Consider the following 7,558-nt stretch of genomic DNA (forward strand, 5'->3'; position numbering starts at 1 on the left):
ACTATTGAGGGTAGTTCCCTTTGGATATTTTCAAAGAAATTGCAGATCTGAGTCAACCACACAAAACTTTATGTAAGAGGTTTAGTATTATTGAGAATTTCTAAAAATAAGAATATAATAACTTAATATTAACTTGATGTTCCTGAGACACTCACTCTGTAAAAGCAACTGTTTACGCATTATTTTGAAGTATTCCTCTGCTTTACCTAAGCCTGATTCTGAAATCTGAATAAAAATAAACATGAACATGAGTGGTAGGACTGTAACAAAATGCCATATTAATTTAAAACACATCATATTTTGAAGACATTTCAAAGAAACATGGGCTAAGTTTCCATGCATTTTGTCACTGAACACTTGTCTGACTGTTACCAGATGGAAGGCCCTGTGGAATTCTTTCCAGGTTTTGGCATCCTGAGCAAAGAGTAGTACACCCAGAAAAGGCACTGAAGGTGCACATTTAGTAAAGGTAGAAAGGAGGTATGCTTCACAGGTGAGAGTGCGCCAGAGAACAGTCTCAGCAGCCCAGGGGATGAGAAAAAGGAGTGGGTGAGTCTTCTATCCAAGTTACTGGGTTCGCTTTCATGTGAATAAAGTCTTGGGACAATTTTCCTATCAAAAACTCATTTGGCCTGGCACTAGATTTAAACTGCACTATTCAAAGACTTACCTTGCTGCCCAGCAGGTGTAAATGAAGGATTGAAAATAACATCTTTTCAGATTGGTCCTGCAAATGGGGCTAGATTCAAATAGATTGAGAATATTGCTTTCCGATTGGTTCTCTTTACAGTGCTCAGAACTCATGGGCCCATTCTGGGTCCTGTGTTCTGTGCATGGCTTCTGTGTTTTCATGACATCTGACACATTCCACCCAGTTGGTTGTCTGGTTTGCCCCAGCCTAATCTGTTATCTCGTGACTGACAAGTTGACAATCCTCTTTGGGTTTTTTTTTTTTTTATCTTTAAAATAGGAATAACAATATACACATCTCACAGTTAGTGTCACAAAGTATAATACATTGAAAGTGTATGAAAAGTTACAAATTACTTTAAAGTCATATTCTCATTTTCTTTAAACTTCTGAGGTAGAAACTTTCCTCTTAAGCATGCTTGAACGTTCAGTATCATTTTATTTGGAGAAGCCACCGGTAATTAGTTAAGATTTGGAATTCATTGTCACAGCTTGTTCTTTCTAAGCTCTCACCCATATGAACCATGCTCATTTCCTTTTCACAGTTTGACCTGTTCTAATTAATGCACGGGATCGCCTAACTACGGCTTACACCGAAGTGCTGTGCCTATCAGCGACTGAAAAAAGTTCCAGCTTTATAAATTCCCTAAACCCTTGCACTGAAAAAAAAAATGGATCTTTAAAGTTTTCTTTTCCTTAAATTCTTTCATTGCTACATTTTAGGTATACAATACATTTACACTTATCACTGGGTACTTGTACCTGTATATGATGTATCTTATTCTTATTTTTCCCCATTGCCTGGAGGAGGTGAAGGGAGGATCTTTAAAGTTTTAGTTTGTTGTTGAGTAGCCAAGTTGTTTTTAGTCTATTATTTCTTATTTTCAAAACTTTCATTCTTTAAAATCAGTCTTTTAAAACAGCATATGCGTTTATTGTTTGGTAATAGATGAGAATGGTCAATTAAAGTAAGTCCAGCTAATATTATTAAAGAACTATTGGAATAACCCTATAGAAAGGAGTGATTGAAAGCATTATTAAAAAGTAATATATTTTAGGTTTTCCTTTCTGATTTCTTTTTATTATCCTAATTATGGAACTGTCCTTTTCTCATAATTTTCCATATCATAGAAAATTTAAATTAAATTAAGGCAAATTTAATTTTAAAATGATTGAAGGCTCAAGAGAAGATAAAACAGATCATAAATTACAGCTCCCGCATATTTCAAGCATCCTTAGGGTCACGTAATGAGCTACTTTAGCTCTTCGACTCCCACCATATTGTGTAGGTGACATTGTGTTTCTAGCTTTCTGACACCTCTCTGGAGTCCAGGTCAAAAAAGCTCAAGAATACCAAGTGACCATAAAACAGGCAGAACTCAGAAGCTTTGTAAGTACCCTTTTCTTTCTTCTTTTATTACCAACCAAATTACAATGAATACCCTGAGAAACTTGCACCAAATTTAGCCTGTGACTTGAATCTTTTTTTAGCACATTCATTTATGCATTTATACTTTAGGAAACAATTCAATAAATAAATCTCTCTTAAGAGAGAATTCCAAATTCTAAAACTAAGTTGCTTTGAGCTGACTATTATCTTGCTCTTTCTTAGAAAAAATATTTACTGCTAGAAGAGAAAAGTCCTAAGAGGCATGGAGGTAATTGCTTGCTGTTTTAGATGAACTCAGCACATTTCAAAATAGGAGTATTAGTACCATACATCTTGCAAAAGAGGAAATTTAAATTTGGATCCAATGTCTGCCACAGATGGAGGGAGAAAGGCAAAACCATTTTACATTTTGTGTTTGGAATTTAAAAGTTTTGCTGCCCTGGGAAAGTATTTCTATTGTAGTTCTAACAAATATTACACAGTCATGCCTACCCATTCAATCCACTGGTACTGGGGTCAAAAGTATGATTATGATATTAGTTATATTTACCTTGAAAGATTTTTATATTATTTTAAATTTTATTTTGGGATAGAGTTTCACTAGGTTGTACAGAATGGCCTCAAATTCCCCAACTCAGGCAATCTCCCTGCCTCAGCCTCTCTACTAGGTAGGATTTTAATGTTCCCATTAAATGTAATTACTATATTTTACTTTCAATTAATAGAATTCCCACCAGCACAATTTCTTTGTCATTACCACTTTGGAAGCCTACCCTAGAACTGTGGATGTCCTTTTATGATGAGCCATTGAGCTTGCTGTCCAACAGTAACAGTATGGTTTGTGCCATAATAATTTTGCAAACTTGCACTTTCTGTAGCTGATGATTAACCCTCACAGGCTGCCTGAAGGACCCTCTGAGAAGTCACTACTAATGCTGTCCCATGTGAAATCCCTGTTCTATCATGTGGCACACTGTTGAACTCTCCCAAAGCTGCCACATTCAGGTAAGAAACCTGCTGGATTCCATATTGTGCTACTAGATCATAAATCTCCGTAAATCACTGTTAGGAATTATCTCTTAGATTTCTAAACACCTATCCTCATTTTCACTGTTTGCCAAATTCATGGTAGTAGAATTTTCCTTTATGATCATTGGCTGTAGTGTCAACTAAGCAAAAACAAAAAAATCTCTAAAAACAATAAAGGAAATTGGGGTTGTATTCACTCACTAATCAAAAAGGTATGGAATTATGTAAAACAACAACATTGCTTTATATGTTCTGAAAATAACATGCAGTAAAATAAAGAAATGACATGAGAATGTTATTACATATTTGTAGTCCTAAGGATTGTGAAAGTGAAGGAGAAAGTGCTTAGCCACAATGTCAGAGCTGTGATGAAAGGTTCATTCTGAAGCGTGAGGTCAAATTGTAGCTCCAGTTTGTGTTGTACAGCTGCTAACACTGGTGTTCTTTGAACTTCTGATTTCTTATTTAAAAATAGTTATAATCAAAGAGTCCAAAACTTTGTATAGTCAGATGATTTACTATTAAAACTTTAATGGTTGAAATTATGAATATGATGGATTTGTACTGGTTATATGCACAGGCCACTGCAAAAACTGAAAGGCAGTCTGTTGTTGACTACTTTGTGATGGTTTTCTTGTGATTTTAATCCTCTTTCTATGATTCCGAGCACATCCTGGAATATGTCTGGATCTGGATGTGGTATTTTCCTCTATCCTTCAAAATAGTCAAATGTAAGGTATAGTCCATATAGACAATTTTTGAAATGCCTATAGAATTCCACCGATTTATTTATGTATTCCCTTGCTCTGCAGCTTTCCTAGCTGGTGTCATAGCTGACAGTTTTGGAGACAATACAACATACACTCTGCCTTGTTTCCTACGGACTTTTGTTTATCCTATAAGCCATGTAGGACATGGCGTTCATATCACTGCAATCTCTGGAGATGCAACTTTCCTTCTCTGTTCAGAAATTACTGCCAGTTCCTCTGTGTTCATTTTAAATCAACTCCTTCTATATGTTTTTCTTTAAGTATTTACTTTCCCTGTGCATTTTTCCTCCTTTTTTCATTAGGCTGCATTACCTGGTATTTCTTCAAATCCTTAGCCCTGATCAGGCAAACGACCTCTCTTGGGTTCCCTTCCTGCAGCTGAATGGGAAAATGAACACCCCAAGGAGCGTCTCCTGGTCCTGCAGCACTGCTAGAGCTGTTTCTAGTGTTTCTACCCTTGGGTTTTATCTTTTCAAATAAATTAAATGAGGCTTTTGGTAGACATAGGACCCTCACTGCTCAGTGATTCAGTTGGGAAACTACCCTGCAATTGAAAATCAAACCAGGTGAAATAAGAGTGATCTTTTTTTGTTTGTTTAATAGCTTCTCAAGAGACATGATTAGTAAAAGCTGTTATGATACAGAGTAGAAAGAATATAAGAGAATAAATAGGTATAAAAATGCTACCTTTTCCTAAAGAGCTTCAAATGCATCTGTAACAAATTCACTATGTAGCTGCTGGTTTAGGATTATTTCAGAGTGACTTATATCAATTTCTCTAACAAATTGGAAATTTCTCAAGGAGACCTTAGTCTATTTCTAGGAGCTAAAAATTGTAGCTTGGAAAACCTTTTATACCTTACACTTTCATTATTTATCTTGGTTGCTTTTTCTCAGATATGAAATATATTAAAAGTTGTGCTCTTCATAACTAACTAATGCTTCTGTAATAGATTTGAATATTAAGGGAATTAACATTTTAATTGGTGATTTTCTTTTCAATTGTATGACTAATTTCATGACCTTGAAAATTTACAGTCGAAGTAAGTATTTAATTGACAGCAAAATGATATTATTATTTATATTTTATAACTTCAGGTGAATCACATCATTACTCTGATGACTAACATGCTCACACTATTTCAAATAATTATTTCTGATATATACCACCGATATAACTTTTCAGTCTTTCAAAATCAGTGAGTAAAAGAACTTTTGAAAAAGTTACTGTTTATTCCTTACTTCTTGTGCAGAGTTGTATTATAATTTTGATAGTCTCCTTCTTCCCCAACATTCATACTAGATGGTATTAGTTTGTTATAAATAATCTCTACAAGTAGCCTGGGTGCATGGGTGGGGTCATTCTGACTTTATGTATAGAGAAAAGGGAACATTTTTCTGGTAGTGGGTAGATTCATGAGAAAATTAATTGTTCCATGTTGGAGTCCAGTTCTGCTTCCTTTTTATATATAATTTTTACACTTTATTCTGTAGGCAATCAAGAATAAGAATACTAAATATGCAGAAAAATATAATACATTAATGGTCATTATAATGCAGGAATTGTTCAATACAAATAGTGTAACAAAAGTCCCAGAAGTCATACGTTGCCAAAACAAGAAATTAATTTGGAAAATTATAGAATGTTCTTGTCAAGAAAATTAAAGGATTCAAGCAGGCAAATCCATTCACTGGGCAACTGAGGGCGACATTAGGTGGAAGCAGGGAAGTGGGGCAAAGGCATTGTTCTCAGATTCCTTGGTTGGCGCCTTTGAGTGCAAATGAGCCATCAATGAGTTCAGCCAAAGGAGCAAGTGCTCCTTTCAGTAGAGTAGACAGTTGTTACTATTGGCCTCTTCAGGTCTCATAAGTCATAAAAGTGTATTTGGCTAGTAGAAGTTTGGATGTACATCAACCGGACAATGTTTGAATAAATTATAGTTCATGGAGGACCATGCATCCTTAGACAAAAATTTTTTCTGTGTTAAAATTGCATGGGGAGAATTATGCAGAACTACATCACTTGGTCCAGGATTTTTTTTTTTTGAAGGGCAAAGAATAAAATGAACTAGTTGGTGCTCATAATATTTTATGCATAGACTTATTTTCATAAAGAAATTTAAAAAGTACGGAGAGAGAAAAAGACAAAAGAAGATGTTGGAGAATACATTTTGGTCTTTGAAAACTGATTTTTCTTCATGAGAAAGGAAGAGAAACTGAAAAAAACATATTTGAATTGAATGTAGATGCATATTCAATTCTGAATTAATAATATTTACTTTCTTAAATTTTAATAAAAGTCAAGTGAAAATATGAAAAACCAATTTTCTTACTATTTTCTTAATTTCATTTTCATTCATTGTTTTATAATATTGAATCCTTCAATATCATTATATTAAACCTGTCAAATATTATTCTCTTTTGGAATTTTATGTTTTAATGCCTTCAACTTATCTCAATTATTAATGTTTTACAACTGAATTTGCTTTGGTATAAATTGAGAGACTTGTTTATTATTTGATTAAAAATTATCAAATATGTACACTCTGCATTCAGGTGACATTATTATAAATGTCTTTTCATAATAAACTCACTTTCAAACTTAAATCATACATCTCTCCTACTCATACCTTTTCAAATATATGCAATAGATTTAAACTTTTAAAGGATAGCCATCAAAATTCTAAAAATATATTACCTGAAGTCATTGTTTTAAAAGTATCAAAAATTATATATGCGATTTATATTGTCCTTTAAAAAACATTCACCTTAAAGTATGAGGACTGTATGTATGTGTATGTATGGGTGCCTAAATTCTTGACTTTATTAAGAATGGTTAAGAACTAAAGTAGAAAATTTAATTTTTCTCCATAAGGATGTATTTTCTGTACTCATGATTTCTTATTCAGAGGATTATTAATGAATCTGAAAGGGTTACAAAATTAAATCTAAAATGATTTTTTATCTTCTCTTCATGGACTTGTAATTTATATTTTATTATTCATTAAAATTAATAATAGTACATTTTAGACATTTGTTACACTTGGGTTAATATAATTATGTTAACAAATGCTACCCACCACACTCCTCCAGCTCCCATTACCTGATAAAAATTAACTGGTGTTTAAAAATGTGTGTGTGTGTGTGTGTGTGTGTGTGTGTGTGTGCAGGTGTGTAGTTAAAATTTTAATTTTCAGTCACAAAACCATGCATGATATGCTTTCCTTGTACTGAAAATATAATCAATTTTGCTAGTTCCTGTTCAGATGAATTAGTTCTTCATAAGTTTTGATGGGAATATCACTTAGTAGATTAATGTAACTTCAGGCCATTACACATAATGGTGGTCAAATTAATTCACTAAAACTTTGACCACATTCGGGAGAGTAAATGAAGGAAATATTAATTAACTTGGTTCTCTGCATTACATGCAGAATTTCACCATGAGTATAAATTATGGAAATTACCTCTTTTCCAAATAGTAGCAAGTATACTGTATAGATTAACTCTTGTAAATTCCATAAGTATTATGAATTGTATTATACTCCAATTTAGTTATCAAATGGTTACAACAAATTGAACAATAATGAACCTTACAACTTAGAAAAGTATGGTTTGATAAATTCAACAATGAAAGCAGTATAATGGAAACTATGAGAAAGAAAAGTGTTGCAAAACT

Source organism: Heterocephalus glaber, unplaced genomic scaffold (assembly GCF_053883595.1).
Source record: "Heterocephalus glaber isolate CG9 unplaced genomic scaffold, H.glaber_assembly_v1.0 deba00001538, whole genome shotgun sequence".
NCBI lineage: Eukaryota > Metazoa > Chordata > Mammalia > Rodentia > Bathyergidae > Heterocephalus > Heterocephalus glaber.